Here is a 19,715-nt window from a genome sequence, read left to right on the forward strand (position 1 = left end):
TTGTCTGCATCAGCTTCCACTTCTCCTTGAACACAGATTTCAGTATTCAGATGACATAGCTTACCTACTCAGGCCAAATACCTCTGTGTAATATGGTGCTAGTCCATTCAGAGTAAAAAAAAAAGCTACCTAACCTGGATCCGAAAAATGCTATTTACCTATTGCACCCGTTAACTGATGAATGATACAGGACATCTTAAAACATAGCTCTAGCATGAGGTTGAGCATCTATTTTCTAGGGAAGTTTAAAAGAAAGGATGAAGACCCAAACTACCAGCAGGCCGAAATATCTCAGTTGGGAGAGGGTTAGACTGAAGATCTAAAGGTCCCTGGTTCAATCCCGGGTTTCGGCACAATTTCAACTTCTGCTTTTCATGTCACAAAAGCTGTTTGGAGTTAAATCAACGCTCTTCTTTATCAAAACCTTTTATCAATCTGATCAACAAACAATCAATTCAACATATTATTTACTTTCTGTCTTCCTTTCAAACTTGCTTCCACCTCTCTTGTATTCAACTATGCCTCATTTATTTGCAACTTCTTGCTTTATTTTAAAGTAAAGCTTTGCCTGCATCAGCCTCCAATTCCCCTTATACAAAACTGTCAGTAGTCAGATGACATAGCTTGTACACCCTGGCCATATAGGTCTGTGTTTCAGAGTATAAGTCAATTCAGAGTTTAGAAAAAAAAAATCTACTTACCTTGTCCCCTAAAAAGGATATTCACTCATCAGACCAAGTTACCTGCTGAATGATACTGGACACTTTAACACATAACTATAAACGAAAATAGAATGACCAGGTTCTGTATGTATCGTCTACAATTATTAATAATACATCAGGAGGCCACAGGGACTTGTTGGCTGAAATATCTCAGTTGGGAGATCGTTAGACTGAAGAGCTTAAGGTACCTGATTCAATCCTGACTTTCAGCACAGTGCGAGGGGATCCTACATTCTTGCAAAATATTTCTTGAAATCAGCTCTAGTTTTTTTTTCTTTATTTCTCAAAATATTTTATCAACTGATCAACATCATGATAACTTCAACAAAAAGTTGTCTTTCTGTCCTCCTTCTAAACTTGCTTCCACCTCTCTTGCCATCAGCTTTGATGACGAATTTATCCCATTTTATACTTTTTTCAAAGTAAACTCTTGTCTGCATCAGCTTTCACTTCTCCTTGAACAAAGTTGTCAGTATTGAGATGACATAGCTTACCTACTCAGGCGACATACGTCTGTGTAATACAGTGCTGGTCCACTCAGAGTTTTAAAAGAAAAACGACCTAACATTTATCCCAAAAACGCTACTCACCCATTTCACCAGTTAGCTGCTGAACAATGCAGGACACATTAAAACACAGCTCTAACCTCAGATTGAAAATCCAGGTTCTGCATCTCTGTTCTGGGATTGTTCAAAAAAAGAGGCTGAATACTATAGCTGCTGGCAGGCCGAAATAGCTCAGTTGGGAGAGCATTAGACTGAAGATCTAAAGGTCCCTGGTTCGATCCCGGGTTTCGGCACATTTTGAACTTCTGCTTTGCATGCCACAAAGACTATTTTGAGTCAACTCATATTGACATTGTTTATAATGATCAAAACCTTTTATCAAGCTGATCGATAAGACAACCATTTCAACATATTTTTTACATTCTGTCTTTCTGTCAAACTTGCTTCCACCTCTTTTGTATTCAACTTTACCTGCTTTATTTGCCAATTCTTCCTTTAATTGAAAGTAAAGCTGTGCCTGCATCAGCCTCGAGTTCCCCTTATACAAAACTGTTAGTAGTCAGATGACCTAGTTTGCCTACCCTCGCCATATAGGTCTGTGTGTCTGAGTATAAGTCCATTCATAGTTTACAAACATCTTCTAACTAACTTGGCTCCTAAAAAGGAAATTCACCCATCAGACCAATTTAGCTGCTGAATAATATTGGACAATTTAACACATAACTGCACATGCAGATAGAATGACCAGGGTCTGCATTTATCTTTAACAATTATCAAAAATACAACAGAAAGCCAAAATGGCCAGCTGGATGAAATAGCTCAGTTGGGAGAGTGTTAGATTGAAAATCTAAAAGTCCCTTTTTCAATGCTGGGTTTCGGAAAAGTCTGAGAGGTTTCTTGCTTCTCACAAAATATTTCTTGGTATCAGCTCAAGTTTTTCTTTCTTTATTTATCAAAATATTTGATCAACTGATCGACAACATGATCAATTCAACATAGAATTGTCTTTCTGTCCTCCTTCTAAATTTGCTTCCACCTCTCTTGCATTCAGCTTCGACTACAAATGTTTCCTATTTCATGCTTTTTTGTAAAGTAAACTCTTGTCTGCATCAGCTTCCACTTCTCCTTGAACACAGATTTCAGTATTCAGATGCCATAGCTTACCTACTCAGGCCAAATACCTCTGTGTAATATGGTGCTAGTCCATTCAGAGTAAAAAAAAAAGCTACCTAACCTGGATCCGAAAAATGCTATTTACCTATTGCACCCGTTAACTGATGAATGATACAGGACATCTTAAAACATAGCTCTAGCATGAGGTTTAGCATCTATTTTCTTGGGAAGTTTAAAAGAAAGGATGAAGACCCAAACTACCAGCAGGCCGAAATAGCTCAGTTGGGAGAGCGTTAGACTGAAGATCTAAAGGTCCCTGGTTCAATCCCGGGTTTCGGCACAATTTCAACTTCTGCTTTTCATGTCACAAAAGCTGTTTGGAGTTAAATCAACGCTCTTCTTTATCAAAACCTTTCATCAATCTGATCAACAACACAATCAATTCAACATATTATTTACTTTCTGTCTTCCTTTCAAATTTGCTTCCACCTCTCTTGTATTCAACTATGCCTCATTTATTTGCAACTTCTTGCTTTATTTTAAAGTAAAGCTTTGCCTGCATCAGCCTCCAATTCCCCTTATACAAAACTGTCAGTAGTCAGATGACATAGCTTGTACACCCTGGCCATATAGGTCTGTGTTTCAGAGTATAAGTCAATTCAGAGTTTAGAAAAAAAAATTCTACTTACCTTGTCCCCTAAAAAGGATATTCACTCATCAGACCAAGTTACCTGCTGAATGATACTGGACACTTTAACACATAACTATAAACGAAAATAGAATGACCAGGTTCTGTATGTATCGTCTACAATTATTAATAATACATCAGGAGGCCACAGGGACTTGTTGGCTGAAATATCTCAGTTGGGAGATCGTTAGACTGAAGAGCTTGAGGTACCTGATTCAATCCTGACTTTCAGCACAGTGCGAGGGGATCCTACATTCTTGCAAAATATTTCTTGAAATCAGCTCTAGTTTTTTTTTCTTTATTTCTCAAAATATTTTATCAACTGATCAACAACATGATAACTTCAACAAAAAGTTGTCTTTCTGTCCTCCTTCTAAACTTGCTTCCACCTCTCTTGCCATCAGCTTTGATGATGAATTTATCCCATTTTATACTTTTTTCAAAGTAAACTCTTGTCTGCATCAGCTTTCACTTCTCCTTGAACAAAGTTGTCAGTATTGAGATGACATAGCTTACCTACTCAGGCGACATACGTCTGTGTAATACAGTGCTGGTCCACTCAGAGTTTTAAAAGAAAAACGACCTAACATTTATCCCAACAACGCTACTCACCCATTTCACCAGTTAGCTGCTGAACAATGCAGGACACATTAAAACACAGCTCTAACCTCAGATTGAAAATCCATGTTCTGCATCTCTGTTCTGGGATTGTTCAAAAACAGAGGCTGAATACTATAGCTGCTGGCAGGCCGAAATAGCTCAGTTGGGAGAGCGTTAGACTGAAGATCTAAAGGTCCCTGGTTCGAACCCGGGTTTTGGCACATTTTGAACTTCTGCTTTGCATGCCACAAAGACTATTTTGAGTCAACTCATATTGACTTTGTTTATAATGATCAAAACCTTTTATCAAGATAATCGACAATACAATTAATTCAACATATTATTTACTTTCTGTCTTTCTTTCAAACTTGCTTCCACCTCTCTTGTATTCAACTTTGCCTCCTTTATTTCCCAATTCTTCCTTTAATTGAAAGTAAAGCTTTGCCTGCATCAGCCTCCAGTTCCCCTTATACAAAACTGTTAGTAGTCAGATGACCTAGCTTGCCGACCCTCGCCAGATAGGTCTGTGTTTCTGAGTATAAGTCCATTCATAGTTTACAAACATCATCTAACTAACTTGGCTCCTAAAAAGGAAATTCACCCATCAGACCAATTTAGCTACTGAATAATACTGGACAATTTAACACATAACTGCACATGCAGATAAAGTGACCAGGTTCTGCATTTATCTTTAACAATTATAAAAAATACAACAGAAAGCCAAAATTGCCAGCTGGATGAAATAGCTCAGTTGGGAGAGCAGTAGACTGAAGATCTAAAGGTCCCTGGTTCAATCCCGGGTTTAGGCACATTTTGAACTTCTGCTTTGCATGCCACAAATGCTATTTGGAGTCAACTCATATTGACGTTGTTTATAATGATCAAAACCTTTTATCAAGCTGATCGATAAGACAACCATTTCAACATATTTTTTACATTCTGTCTTTCTGTCAAACTTGCTTCCACCTCTCTTGTATTCAACTTTACCTGCTTTATTTGCCAATTCTTCCTTTAATTGAAAGTAAAGCTTTGCTTGCATCAGCCTCGAGTTCCCCTTATACAAAACTGTTAGTAGTCAGATGACCTAGTTTGCCTACCCTCGCCATATAGGTCTGTGTGTCTGAGTATAAGTCCATTCATAGTTTACAAACATCTTCTAACTAACTTGGCTCCTAAAAAGGAAATTCACCCATCAGACCAATTTAGCTGCTGAATAATATTGGACAATTTAACACATAACTGCACATGCAGATAGAATGACCAGGGTCTGCATTTATCTTTAACAATTATCAAAAATACAACAGAAAGCCAAAATGGCCAGCTGGATGAAATAGCTCAGTTGGGAGAGTGTTAGATTGAAAATCTAAAAGTCCCTTGCTCAATGCTGGGTTTCGGAAAAGTCTGAGAGGTTTCTTGCTTCTCACAAAATATTTCTTGGTATCAGCTCAAGTTTTTCTTTCTTTATTTATCAAAATATTTGATCAACTGATCGACAACATGATCAATTCAACATAGAATTGTCTTTCTGTCCTCCTTCTAAATTTGCTTCCACCTCTCTTGCATTCAGCTTCGACTACAAATGTTTCCTATTTCATGCTTTTTTGTAAAGTAAACTCGTCTGCATCAGCTTCCACTTCTCCTTGAACACATATTTCAGTATTCAGATGACATAGCTTACCTACTCAGGCCAAATACCTCTGTGTAATATGGTGCTAGTCCATTCAGAGTAAAAAAAAAAGCTACCTAACCTGGATCCGAAAAATGCTATTTACCTATTGCACCAGTTAACTGATGAATGATACAGGACATCTTAAAACATAGCTCTAGCATGAGGTTGAGCATCTATTTTCTTGGGAAGTTTAAAAGAAAGGATGAAGACCCAAACTACCAGCAGGCTGAAATAGCTCAGTTGGGAGAGCGTTAGACTGAAGATCTAAAGGTCCCTGGTTCAATCCCGGGTTTCGGCACAATTTCAACTTCTGCTTTTCATGTCACAAAAGCTGTTTGGAGTTAAATCAACGCTCTTCTTTATCAAAACCTTTCATCAATCTGATCAACAACACAATCAATTCAACATATTATTTACTTTCTGTCTTCCTTTCAAACTTGCTTCCACCTCTCTTGTATTCAACTATGCCTCATTTATTTGCAACTTCTTGCTTTATTTTAAAGTAAAGCTTTGCCTGCATCAGCCTCCAATTCCCCTTATACAAAACTGTCAGTAGTCAGATGACATAGCTTGTACACCCTGGCCATATAGGTCTGTGTTTCAGAGTATAAGTCAATTCAGAGTTTAGAAAAAAAAATTCTACTTACCTTGTCCCCTAAAAAGGATATTCACTCATCAGACCAAGTTACCTGCTGAATGATCCTGGACACTTTAACACATAACTATAAACGAAAATAGAATGACCAGGTTCTGTATGTATCGTCTACAATTATTAATAATACATCAGGAGGCCACAGGGACTTGTTGGCTGAAATATCTCAGTTGGGAGATCGTTAGACTGAAGAGCTTAAGGTACCTGATTCAATCCTGACTTTCAGCACAGTGCGAGGGGATCCTACATTCTTGCAAAATATTTCTTGAAATCAGCTCTAGTTTTTTTTTCTTTATTTCTCAAAATATTTTATCAACTGATCAACATCATGATAACTTCAACAAAAAGTTGTCTTTCTGTCCTCCTTCTAAACTTGCTTCCACCTCTCTTGCCATCAGCTTTGATGACGAATTTATCCCATTTTATACTTTTTTCAAAGTAAACTCTTGTCTGCATCAGCTTTCACTTCTCCTTGAACAAAGTTGTCAGTATTGAGATGACATAGCTTACCTACTCAGGCGACATACGTCTGTGTAATACAGTGCTGGTCCACTCAGAGTTTTAAAAGAAAAACGACCTAACATTTATCCCAAAAACGCTACTCACCCATTTCACCAGTTAGCTGCTGAACAATGCAGGACACATTAAAACACAGCTCTAACCTCAGATTGAAAATCCAGGTTCTGCATCTCTGTTCTGGGATTGTTCAAAAAAAGAGGCTGAATACTATAGCTGCTGGCAGGCCGAAATAGCTCAGTTGGGAGAGCGTTAGACTGAAAATCTAAAGGTCCTTGGTTCGATCCCGGGTTTCGGCACATTTTGAACTTCTGCTTTGCATGCCACAAAGACTATTTTGAGTCAACTCATATTGACTTTGTTTATAATGATCAAAACCTTTTATCAAGATAATCGACAATACAATTAATTCAACATATTATTTACTTTCTGTCTTTCTTTCAAACTTGCTTCCACCTCTCTTGTATTCAACTTTGCCTCCTTTATTTCCCAATTCTTCCTTTAATTGAAAGTAAAGCTTTGCCTGCATCAGCCTCCAGTTCCCCTTATACAAAACTGTTAGTAGTCAGATGACCTAGCTTGCCGACCCTCGCCATATAGGTCTGTGTTTCTGAGTATAAGTCCATTCATAGTTTACAAACATCATCTAACTAACTTGGCTCCTAAAAAGGAAATTCACCCATCAGACCAATTTAGCTACTGAATAATACTGGACAATTTAACACATAACTGCACATGCAGATAGAGTGACCAGGTTCTGCATTTATCTTTAACAATTATAAAAAATACAACAGAAAGCCAGAATTGCCAGCTGGATGAAATAGCTCAGTTGGGAGAGCAGTAGACTGAAGATCTAAAGGTCCCTGGTTCAATCCCGGGTTTAGGCACATTTTGAACTTCTGCTTTGCATGCCACAAATGCTATTTGGAGTCAACTCATATTGACGTTGTTTATAATGATCAAAACCTTTTATCAAGCTGATCGATAAGACAACCATTTCAACATATTTTTTACATTCTGTCTTTCTGTCAAACTTGCTTCCACCTCTCTTGTATTCAACTTTACCTGCTTTATTTGCCAATTCTTCCTTTAATTGAAAGTAAAGCTTTGCCTGCATCAGCCTCGAGTTCCCCTTATACAAAACTGTTAGTAGTCAGATGACCTAGTTTGCCTACCCTCGCCATATAGGTCTGTGTGTCTGAGTATAAGTCCATTCATAGTTTACAAACATCTTCTAACTAACTTGGCTCCTAAAAAGGAAATTCACCCATTAGACCAATTTAGCTGCTGAATAATATTGGACAATTTAACACATAACTGCACATGCAGATAGAATGACCAGGGTCTGCATTTATCTTTAACAATTATCAAAAATACAACAGAAAGCCAAAATGGCCAGCTGGATGAAATAGCTCAGTTGGGAGAGTGTTAGATTGAAAATCTAAAAGTCCCTTGTTCAATGCTGGGTTTCGGAAAAGTCTGAGAGGTTTCTTGCTTCTCACAAAATATTTCTTGGTATCAGCTCAAGTTTTTCTTTCTTTATTTATCAAAATATTTGATCAACTGATCGACAACATGATCAATTCAACATAGAATTGTCTTTCTGTCCTCCTTCTAAATTTGCTTCCACCTCTCTTGCATTCAGCTTCGACTACAAATGTTTCCTATTTCATGCTTTTTTGTAAAGTAAACTCTTGTCTGCATCAGCTTCCACTTCTCCTTGAACACAGATTTCAGTATTCAGATGACATAGCTTACCTACTCAGGCCAAATACCTCTGTGTAATATGGTGCTAGTCCATTCAGAGTAAAAAAAAAAGCTACCTAACCTGGATCCGAAAAATGCTATTTACCTATTGCACCCGTTAACTGATGAATGATACAGGACATCTTAAAACATAGCTCTAGCATGAGGTTGAGCATCTATTTTCTTGGGAAGTTTAAAAGAAAGGATGAAGACCCAAACTACCAGCAGGCCAAAATAGCTCAGTTGGGAGAGCGTTAGACTGAAGATCTAAAGGTCCCTGGTTCAATCCCGGGTTTCGGCACAATTTCAACTTCTGCTTTTCATGTCACAAAAGCTGTTTGGAGTTAAATCAACGCTCTTCTTTATCAAAACCTTTCATCAATCTGATCAACAACACAATCAATTCAACATATTATTTACTTTCTGTCTTCCTTTCAAACTTGCTTCCACCTCTCTTGTATTCAACTATGCCTCATTTATTTGCAACTTCTTGCTTTATTTTAAAGTAAAGCTTTGCCTGCATCAGCCTCCAATTCCCCTTATACAAAACTGTCAGTAGTCAGATGACATAGCTTGTACACCCTGGCCATATAGGTCTGTGTTTCAGAGTATAAGTCAATTCAGAGTTTAGAAAAAAAAATTCTACTTACCTTGTCCCCTAAAAAGGATATTCACTCATCAGACCAAGTTACCTGCTGAATGATCCTGGACACTTTAACACATAACTATAAACGAAAATAGAATGACCAGGTTCTGTATGTATCGTCTACAATTATTAATAATACATCAGGAGGCCACAGGGACTTGTTGGCTGAAATATCTCAGTTGGGAGATCGTTAGACTGAAGAGCTTAAGGTACCTGATTCAATCCTGACTTTCAGCACAGTGCGAGGGGATCCTACATTCTTGCAAAATATTTCTTGAAATCAGCTCTAGTTTTTTTTTCTTTATTTCTCAAAATATTTTATCAACTGATCAACATCATGATAACTTCAACAAAAAGTTGTCTTTCTGTCCTCCTTCTAAACTTGCTTCCACCTCTCTTGCCATCAGCTTTGATGACGAATTTATCCCATTTTATACTTTTTTCAAAGTAAACTCTTGTCTGCATCAGCTTTCACTTCTCCTTGAACAAAGTTGTCAGTATTGAGATGACATAGCTTACCTACTCAGGCGACATACGTCTGTGTAATACAGTGCTGGTCCACTCAGAGTTTTAAAAGAAAAACGACCTAACATTTATCCCAAAAACGCTACTCACCCATTTCACCAGTTAGCTGCTGAACAATGCAGGACACATTAAAACACAGCTCTAACCTCAGATTGAAAATCCAGGTTCTGCATCTCTGTTCTGGGATTGTTCAAAAAAAGAGGCTGAATACTATAGCTGCTGGCAGGCCGAAATAGCTCAGTTGGGAGAGCGTTAGACTGAAAATCTAAAGGTCCTTGGTTCGATCCCGGGTTTCGGCACATTTTGAACTTCTGCTTTGCATGCCACAAAGACTATTTTGAGTCAACTCATATTGACTTTGTTTATAATGATCAAAACCTTTTATCAAGATAATCGACAATACAATTAATTCAACATATTATTTACTTTCTGTCTTTCTTTCAAACTTGCTTCCACCTCTCTTGTATTCAACTTTGCCTCCTTTATTTCCCAATTCTTCCTTTAATTGAAAGTAAAGCTTTGCCTGCATCAGCCTCCAGTTCCCCTTATACAAAACTGTTAGTAGTCAGATGACCTAGCTTGCCGACCCTCGCCATATAGGTCTGTGTTTCTGAGTATAAGTCCATTCATAGTTTACAAACATCATCTAACTAACTTGGCTCCTAAAAAGGAAATTCACCCATCAGACCAATTTAGCTACTGAATAATACTGGACAATTTAACACATAACTGCACATGCAGATAGAGTGACCAGGTTCTGCATTTATCTTTAACAATTATAAAAAATACAACAGAAAGCCAGAATTGCCAGCTGGATGAAATAGCTCAGTTGGGAGAGCAGTACACTGAAGATCTAAAGGTCCCTGGTTCAATCCCGGGTTTAGGCACATTTTGAACTTCTGCTTTGCATGCCACAAATGCTATTTGGAGTCAACTCATATTGACGTTGTTTATAATGATCAAAACCTTTTATCAAGCTGATCGATAAGACAACCATTTCAACATATTTTTTACATTCTGTCTTTCTGTCAAACTTGCTTCCACCTCTCTTGTATTCAACTTTACCTGCTTTATTTGCCAATTCTTCCTTTAATTGAAAGTAAAGCTTTGCCTGCATCAGCCTCGAGTTCCCCTTATACAAAACTGTTAGTAGTCAGATGACCTAGTTTGCCTACCCTCGCCATATAGGTCTGTGTGTCTGAGTATAAGTCCATTCATAGTTTACAAACATCTTCTAACTAACTTGGCTCCTAAAAAGGAAATTCACCCATTAGACCAATTTAGCTGCTGAATAATATTGGACAATTTAACACATAACTGCACATGCAGATAGAATGACCAGGGTCTGCATTTATCTTTAACAATTATCAAAAATACAACAGAAAGCCAAAATGGCCAGCTGGATGAAATAGCTCAGTTGGGAGAGTGTTAGATTGAAAATCTAAAAATCCCTTGTTCAATGCTGGGTTTCGGAAAAGTCTGAGAGGTTTCTTGCTTCTCACAAAATATTTCTTGGTATCAGCTCAAGTTTTTCTTTCTTTATTTATCAAAATATTTGATCAACTGATCGACAACATGATCAATTCAACATAGAATTGTCTTTCTTTCCTCCTTCTAAATTTGCTTCCACCTCTCTTGCATTCAGCTTCGACTACAAATGTTTCCTATTTCATGCTTTTTTGTAAAGTAAACTCTTGTCTGCATCAGCTTCCACTTCTCCTTGAACACAGATTTCAGTATTCAGATGACATAGCTTACCTACTCAGGCCAAATACCTCTGTGTAATATGGTGCTAGTCCATTCAGAGTAAAAAAAAAAGCTACCTAACCTGGATCCGAAAAATGCTATTTACCTATTGCACCCGTTAACTGATGAATGATACAGGACATCTTAAAACATAGCTCTAGCATGAGGTTGAGCATCTATTTTCTTGGGAAGTTTAAAAGAAAGGATGAAGACCCAAACTACCAGCAGGCCAAAATAGCTCAGTTGGGAGAGCGTTAGACTGAAGATCTAAAGGTCCCTGGTTCAATCCCGGGTTTCGGCACAATTTCAACTTCTGCTTTTCATGTCACAAAAGCTGTTTGGAGTTAAATCAACGCTCTTCTTTATCAAAACCTTTCATCAATCTGATCAACAACACAATCAATTCAACATATTATTTACTTTCTGTCTTCCTTTCAAACTTGCTTCCACCTCTCTTGTATTCAACTATGCCTCATTTATTTGCAACTTCTTGCTTTATTTTAAAGTAAAGCTTTGCCTGCATCAGCCTCCAATTCCCCTTATACAAAACTGTCAGTAGTCAGATGACATAGCTTGTACACCCTGGCCATATAGGTCTGTGTTTCAGAGTATAAGTCAATTCAGAGTTTAGAAAAAAAAATTCTACTTACCTTGTCCCCTAAAAAGGATATTCACTCATCAGACCAAGTTACCTGCTGAATGATCCTGGACACTTTAACACATAACTATAAACGAAAATAGAATGACCAGGTTCTGTATGTATCGTCTACAATTATTAATAATACATCAGGAGGCCACAGGGACTTGTTGGCTGAAATATCTCAGTTGGGAGATCGTTAGACTGAAGAGCTTAAGGTACCTGATTCAATCCTGACTTTCAGCACAGTGCGAGGGGATCCTACATTCTTGCAAAATATTTCTTGAAATCAGCTCTAGTTTTTTTTTCTTTATTTCTCAAAATATTTTATCAACTGATCAACATCATGATAACTTCAACAAAAAGTTGTCTTTCTGTCCTCCTTCTAAACTTGCTTCCACCTCTCTTGCCATCAGCTTTGATGACGAATTTATCCCATTTTATACTTTTTTCAAAGTAAACTCTTGTCTGCATCAGCTTTCACTTCTCCTTGAACAAAGTTGTCAGTATTGAGATGACATAGCTTACCTACTCAGGCGACATACGTCTGTGTAATACAGTGCTGGTCCACTCAGAGTTTTAAAAGAAAAACGACCTAACATTTATCCCAAAAACGCTACTCACCCATTTCACCAGTTAGCTGCTGAACAATGCAGGACACATTAAAACACAGCTCTAACCTCAGATTGAAAATCCAGGTTCTGCATCTCTGTTCTGGGATTGTTCAAAAAAAGAGGCTGAATACTATAGCTGCTGGCAGGCCGAAATAGCTCAGTTGGGAGAGCGTTAGACTGAAGATCTAAAGGTCCCTGGTTCGATCCCGGGTTTCGGCACATTTTGAACTTCTGCTTTGCATGCCACAAAGACTATTTTGAGTCAACTCATATTGACTTTGTTTATAATGATCAAAACCTTTTATCAAGATAATCGACAATACAATTAATTCAACATATTATTTACTTTCTGTCTTTCTTTCAAACTTGCTTCCACCTCTCTTGTATTCAACTTTGCCTCCTTTATTTCCCAATTCTTCCTTTAATTGAAAGTAAAGCTTTGCCTGCATCAGCCTCCAGTTCCCCTTATACAAAACTGTTAGTAGTCAGATGACCTAGCTTGCCGACCCTCGCCATATAGGTCTGTGTTTCTGAGTATAAGTCCATTCATAGTTTACAAACATCATCTAACTAACTTGGCTCCTAAAAAGGAAATTCACCCATCAGACCAATTTAGCTACTGAATAATACTGGACAATTTAACACATAACTGCACATGCAGATAGAGTGACCAGGTTCTGCATTTATCTTTAACAATTATAAAAAATACAACAGAATGCCAGAATTGCCAGCTGGATGAAATAGCTCAGTTGGGAGAGCAGTAGACTGAAGATCTAAAGGTCCCTGGTTCAATCCCGGGTTTAGGCACATTTTGAACTTCTGCTTTGCATGCCACAAATGCTATTTGGAGTCAACTCATATTGACGTTGTTTATAATGATCAAAACCTTTTATCAAGCTGATTGATAAGACAACCATTTCAACATATTTTTTACATTCTGTCTTTCTGTCAAACTTGCTTCCACCTCTCTTGTATTCAACTTTACCTGCTTTATTTGCCAATTCTTCCTTTAATTGAAAGTAAAGCTTTGTCTGCATCAGCCTCGAGTTCCCCTTATACAAAACTGTTAGTAGTCAGATGACCTAGTTTGCCTACCCTCGCCATATAGGTCTGTGTGTCTGAGTATAAGTCCATTCATAGTTTACAAACATCTTCTAACTAACTTGGCTCCTAAAAAGGAAATTCACCCATTAGACCAATTTAGCTGCTGAATAATATTGGACAATTTAACACATAACTGCACATGCAGATAGAATGACCAGGGTCTGCATTTATCTTTAACAATTATCAAAAATACAACAGAAAGCCAAAATGGCCAGCTGGATGAAATAGCTCAGTTGGGAGAGTGTTAGATTGAAAATCTAAAAGTCCCTTGTTCAATGCTGGGTTTCGGAAAAGTCTGAGAGGTTTCTTGCTTCTCACAAAATATTTCTTGGTATCAGCTCAAGTTTTTCTTTCTTTATTTATCAAAATATTTGATCAACTGATCGACAACATGATCAATTCAACATAGAATTGTCTTTCTGTCCTCCTTCTAAATTTGCTTCCACCTCTCTTGCATTCAGCTTCGACTACAAATGTTTCCTATTTCATGCTTTTTTGTAAAGTAAACTCTTGTCTGCATCAGGTTCCACTTCTCCTTGAACACAGATTTCAGTATTCAGATGACATAGCTTACCTACTCAGGCCAAATACCTCTGTGTAATATGGTGCTAGTCCATTCAAAGTAAAAAAAAAAGCTACCTAACCTGGATCCGAAAAATGCTATTTACCTATTGCACCCGTTAACTGATGAATGATACAGGACATCTTAAAACATAGCTCTAGCATGAGGTTGAGCATCTATTTTCTTGGGAAGTTTAAAAGAAAGGATGAAGACCCAAACTACCAGCAGGCCAAAATAGCTCAGTTGGGAGAGCGTTAGACTGAAGATCTAAAGGTCCCTGGTTCAATCCCGGGTTTCGGCACAATTTCAACTTCTGCTTTTCATGTCACAAAAGCTGTTTGGAGTTAAATCAACGCTCTTCTTTATCAAAACCTTTCATCAATCTGATCAACAACACAATCAATTCAACATATTATTTACTTTCTGTCTTCCTTTCAAACTTGCTTCCACCTCTCTTGTATTCAACTATGCCTCATTTATTTGCAACTTCTTGCTTTATTTTAAAGTAAAGCTTTGCCTGCATCAGCCTCCAATTCCCCTTATACAAAACTGTCAGTAGTCAGATGACATAGCTTGTACACCCTGGCCATATAGGTCTGTGTTTCAGAGTATAAGTCAATTCAGAGTTTAGAAAAAAAAATTCTACTTACCTTGTCCCCTAAAAAGGATATTCACTCATCAGACCAAGTTACCTGCTGAATGATACTGGACACTTTAACACATAACTATAAACGAAAATAGAATGACCAGGTTCTGTATGTATCGTCTACAATTATTAATAATACATCAGGAGGCCACAAGGACTTGTTGGCTGAAATATCTCAGTTGGGAGATCGTTAGACTGAAGAGCTTAAGGTACCTGATTCAATCCTGACTTTCAGCACAGTGCGAGGGGATCCTACATTCTTGCAAAATATTTCTTGAAATCAGCTCTAGTTTTTTTTTCTTTATTTCTCAAAATATTTTATCAACTGATCAACAACATGATAACTTCAAAAAAAAGTTGTCTTTCTGTCCTCCTTCTAAACTTGCTTCCACCTCTCTTGCCATCAGCTTTGATGACGAATTTATCCCATTTTATACTTTTTTCAAAGTAAACTCTTGTCTGCATCAGCTTTCACTTCTTCTTGAACAAAGTTGTCAGTATTGAGATGACATAGCTTACCTACTCAGGCGACATACGTCTGTGTAATACAGTGCTGGTCCACTCAGAGTTTTAAAAGAAAAACGACCTAACATTTATCCCAAAAACGCTACTCACCCATTTCACCAGTTAGCTGCTGAACAATGCAGGACACATTAAAACACAGCTCTAACCTCAGATTGAAAATCCAGGTTCTGCATCTCTGTTCTGGGATTGTTCAAAAAAAGAGGCTGAATACTATAGCTGTTGGCAGGCCGAAATAGCTCAGTTGGGAGAGCGTTACACTGAAGATCTAAAGGTCCCTGGTTCGATCCCGGGTTTCGGCACATTTTGAACTTCTGCTTTGCATGCCACAAAGACTATTTTGAGTCAACTCATATTGACTTTGTTTATAATGATCAAAACCTTTTATCAAGATAATCGACAATACAATTAATTCAACATATTATTTACTTTCTGTCTTTCTTTCAAACTTGCTTCCACCTCTCTTGTATTCAACTTTGCCTCCTTTATTTCCCAATTCTTCCTCTAATTGAAAGTAAAGCTTTGCCTGCATCAGCCTCCAGTTCCCCTTATACAAAACTGTTAGTAGTCAGATGACCTAGCTTGCCGAACCTCGCCATATAGGTCTGTGTTTCTGAGTATAAGTCCATTCATAGTTTACAAACATCATCTAACTAACTTGGCTCCTAAAAAGGAAATTCACCCATCAGACCAATTTAGCTACTGAATAATACTGGACAATTTAACACATAACTGCACATGCAGATAGAGTGACCAGGTTCTGCATTTATCTTTAACAATTATAAAAAATACAACAGAAAGCCAAAAATGCCAGCTGGATGAAATAGCTCAGTTGGGAGAGCAGTAGACTGAAGATCTAAAGGTCCCTGGTTCAATCCTGGGTGTAGGCACATTTTGAACTTCTGCTTTGCATGCCACAAATGCTATTTGGAGTCAACTCATATTGACGTTGTTTATAATGATCAAAACCTTTTATCAAGCTGATCGATAAGACAACCATTTCAACATATTTTTTACATTCTGTCTTTCTGTCAAACTTGCTTCCACCTCTTTTGTATTCAACTTTACCTGCTTTATTTGCCAATTCTTCCTTTAATTGAAAGTAAAGCTTTGCCTGCATCAGCCTCGAGTTCCCCTTATACAAAACTGTTAGTAGTCAGATGACCTAGTTTGCCTACCCTCGCCATATAGGTCTGTGTGTCTGAGTATAAGTCCATTCATAGTTTACAAACATCTTCTAACTAACTTGGCTCCTAAAAAGGAAATTCACCCATCAGACCAATTTAGCTGCTGAATAATATTGGACAATTTAACACATAACTGCACATGCAGATAGAATGACCAGGGTCTGCATTTATCTTTAACAATTATCAAAAATACAACAGAAAGCCAAAATGGCCAGCTGGATGAAATAGCTCAGTTGGGAGAGTGTTAGATTGAAAATCTAAAAGTCCCTTGTTCAATGCTGGGTTTCGGAAAAGTCTGAGAGGTTTCTTGCTTCTCACAAAATATTTCTTGGTATCAGCTCAAGTTTTTCTTTCTTTATTTATCAAAATATTTGATCAACTGATCGACAACATGATCAATTCAACATAGAATTGTCTTTCTGTCCTCCTTCTAAATTTGCTTCCACCTCTCTTGCATTCAGCTTCGACTACAAATATTTCCTATTTCATGCTTTTTTGTAAAGTAAACTCTTGTCTGCATCAGCTTCCACTTCTCCTTGAACACAGATTTCAGTATTCAGATGACATAGCTTACCTACTCAGGCCAAATACCTCTGTGTAATATGGTGCTAGTCCATTCAGAGTAAAAAAAAAAGCTACCTAACCTGGATCCGAAAAATGCTATTTACCTATTGCACCCGTTAACTGATGAATGATACAGGACATCTTAAAACATAGCTCTAGCATGAGGTTGAGCATCTATTTTCTTGGGAAGTTTAAAAGAAAGGATGAAGACCCAAACTACAAGCAGGCCGAAATAGCTCAGTTGGGAGAGCGTTAGACTGAAGATCTAAAGGTCCCTGGTTCAATCCTGGGTTTCGGCACAATTTCAACTTCTGCTTTTCATGTCACAAAAGCTGTTTGGAGTTAAATCAACGCTCTTCTTTATCAAAACCTTTCATCAATATGATCAACAACACAATCAATTCAACATATTATTTACTTTCTGTCTTCCTTTCAAACTTGCTTCCACCTCTCTTGTATTCAACTATGCCTCATTTATTTGCAACTTCTTGCTTTATTTTAAAGTAAAGCTTTGCCTGCATCAGCCTCCAATTCCCCTTATACAAAACTGTCAGTAGTCAGATGACATAGCTTGTACACCCTGGCCATATAGGTCTGTGTTTCAGAGTATAAGTCAATTCAGAGTTTAGAAAAAAAAAATCTACTTACCTTGTCCCCTAAAAAGGATATTCACTCATCAGACCAAGTTACCTGCTGAATGATCCTGGACACTTTAACACATAACTATAAACGAAAATAGAATGACCAGGTTCTGTATGTATCGTCTACAATTATTAATAATACATCAGGAGGCCACAGGGACTTGTTGGCTGAAATATCTCAGTTGGGAGATCGTTAGACTGAAGAGCTTAAGGTACCTGATTCAATCCTGACTTTCAGCACAGTGCGAGGGGATCCTACATTCTTGCAAAATATTTCTTGAAATCAGCTCTAGTTTTTTTTTCTTTATTTCTCAAAATATTTTATCAACTGATCAACAACATGATAACTTCAACAAAAAGTTGTCTTTCTGTCCTCCTTCTAAACTTGCTTCCACCTCTCTTGCCATCAGCTTTGATGACGAATTTATCCCATTTTATACTTTTTTCAAAGTAAACTCTTGTCTGCATCAGCTTTCACTTCTCCTTGAACAAAGTTGTCAGTATTGAGATGACATAGCTTACCTACTCAGGCGACATACGTCTGTGTAATACAGTGCTGGTCCACTCAGAGTTTTAAAAGAAAAACGACCTAACATTTATCCCAAAAACGCTACTCACCCATTTCACCAGTTAGCTGCTGAACAATGCAGGACACATTAAAACACAGCTCTAACCTCAGATTGAAAATCCAGGTTCTGCATCTCTGTTCTGGGATTGTTCAAAAAAAGAGGCTGAATACTATAGCTGCTGGCAGGCCGAAATAGCTCAGTTGGGAGAGCGTTAGACTGAAGATCTAAAGGTCCCTGGTTCGATCCTGGGTTTCGGCACATTTTGAACTTCTGCTTTGCATGCCACAAAGACTATTTTGAGTCAACTCATATTGACTTTGTTTATAATGATCAAAACCTTTTATCAAGATAATCGACAATACAATTAATTCAACATATTATTTACTTTCTGTCTTTCTTTCAAACTTGCTTCCACCTCTCTTGTATTCAACTTTGCCTCCTTTATTTCCCAATTCTTCCTTTAATTGAAAGTAAAGCTTTGCCTGCATCAGCCTCCAGTTCCCCTTATACAAAACTGTTAGTAGTCAGATGACCTAGCTTGCCGACCCTCGCCATATAGGTCTGTGTTTCTGAGTATAAGTCCATTCATAGTTTACAAACATCATCTAACTAACTTGGCTCCTAAAAAGGAAATTCACCCATCAGACCAATTTAGCTACTGAATAATACTGGACAATTTAACACATAACTGCACATGCAGATAGAGTGACCAGGTTCTGCATTTATCTTTAACAATTATAAAAAATACAACAGAAAGCCAGAATTGCCAGCTGGATGAAATAGCTCAGTTGGGAGAGCAGTAGACTGAAGATCTAAAGGTCCCTGGTTCAATCCCGGGTTTAGGCACATTTTGAACTTCTGCTTTGCATGCCACAAATGCTATTTGGAGTCAACTCATATTGACGTTGTTTATAATGATCAAAACCTTTTATCAAGCTGATTGATAAGACAACCATTTCAACATATTTTTTACATTCTGTCTTTCTGTCAAACTTGCTTCCACCTCTCTTGTATTCAACTTTACCTGCTTTATTTGCCAATTCTTCCTTTAATTGAAAGTAAAGCTTTGCCTGCATCAGCCTCGAGTTCCCCTTATACAAAACTGTTAGTAGTCAGATGACCTAGTTTGCCTACCCTCGCCATATAGGTCTGTGTGTCTGAGTATAAGTCCATTCATAGTTTACAAACATCTTCTAACTAACTTGGCTCCTAAAAAGGAAATTCACCCATTAGACCAATTTAGCTGCTGAATAATATTGGACAATTTAACACATAACTGCACATGCAGATAGAATGACCAGGGTCTGCATTTATCTTTAACAATTATCAAAAATACAACAGAAAGCCAAAATGGCCAGCTGGATGAAATAGCTCAGTTGGGAGAGTGTTAGATTGAAAATCTAAAAGTCCCTTGTTCAATGCTGGGTTTCGGAAAAGTCTGAGAGGTTTCTTGCTTCTCACAAAATATTTCTTGGTATCAGCTCAAGTTTTTCTTTCTTTATTTATCAAAATATTTGATCAACTGATCGACAACATGATC

The 19,715-nt window shown here is 37.6% G+C and overlaps 9 non-coding genes across 9 annotated transcripts; all 9 read left to right on the forward strand.

The window, feature by feature from the left end:
* Positions 1–1,448: 1,448 nt before the first annotated feature.
* On the forward strand, positions 1,449–1,521 carry TRNAF-GAA (transfer RNA phenylalanine (anticodon GAA)). Its single transcript has one exon. It is a non-coding gene; the product is annotated as a tRNA-Phe (tRNA).
* Positions 1,522–2,608: 1,087 nt separating this feature from the next.
* On the forward strand, positions 2,609–2,681 carry TRNAF-GAA (transfer RNA phenylalanine (anticodon GAA)). Its single transcript has one exon. It is a non-coding gene; the product is annotated as a tRNA-Phe (tRNA).
* Positions 2,682–3,777: 1,096 nt separating this feature from the next.
* Positions 3,778–3,850, forward strand: TRNAF-GAA (transfer RNA phenylalanine (anticodon GAA)). The gene has a single exon. It is a non-coding gene; the product is annotated as a tRNA-Phe (tRNA).
* A 2,842-nt stretch (positions 3,851–6,692) lies between these two features.
* Positions 6,693–6,765, forward strand: TRNAF-GAA (transfer RNA phenylalanine (anticodon GAA)). The gene has a single exon. It is a non-coding gene; the product is annotated as a tRNA-Phe (tRNA).
* A 1,675-nt stretch (positions 6,766–8,440) lies between these two features.
* On the forward strand, positions 8,441–8,513 carry TRNAF-GAA (transfer RNA phenylalanine (anticodon GAA)). Its single transcript has one exon. It is a non-coding gene; the product is annotated as a tRNA-Phe (tRNA).
* Positions 8,514–9,609: 1,096 nt separating this feature from the next.
* On the forward strand, positions 9,610–9,682 carry TRNAF-GAA (transfer RNA phenylalanine (anticodon GAA)). Its single transcript has one exon. It is a non-coding gene; the product is annotated as a tRNA-Phe (tRNA).
* Positions 9,683–11,357: 1,675 nt separating this feature from the next.
* Positions 11,358–11,430, forward strand: TRNAF-GAA (transfer RNA phenylalanine (anticodon GAA)). Its single transcript has one exon. It is a non-coding gene; the product is annotated as a tRNA-Phe (tRNA).
* Positions 11,431–12,526: 1,096 nt separating this feature from the next.
* TRNAF-GAA (transfer RNA phenylalanine (anticodon GAA)) lies at positions 12,527–12,599 on the forward strand. The gene has a single exon. It is a non-coding gene; the product is annotated as a tRNA-Phe (tRNA).
* A 1,675-nt stretch (positions 12,600–14,274) lies between these two features.
* On the forward strand, positions 14,275–14,347 carry TRNAF-GAA (transfer RNA phenylalanine (anticodon GAA)). The gene has a single exon. It is a non-coding gene; the product is annotated as a tRNA-Phe (tRNA).
* The last annotated feature ends 5,368 nt before the right edge of the window (positions 14,348–19,715 follow it).

This window comes from Triturus cristatus, chromosome 8 (assembly GCF_964204655.1).
Source record: "Triturus cristatus chromosome 8, aTriCri1.1, whole genome shotgun sequence".
NCBI lineage: Eukaryota > Metazoa > Chordata > Amphibia > Caudata > Salamandridae > Triturus > Triturus cristatus.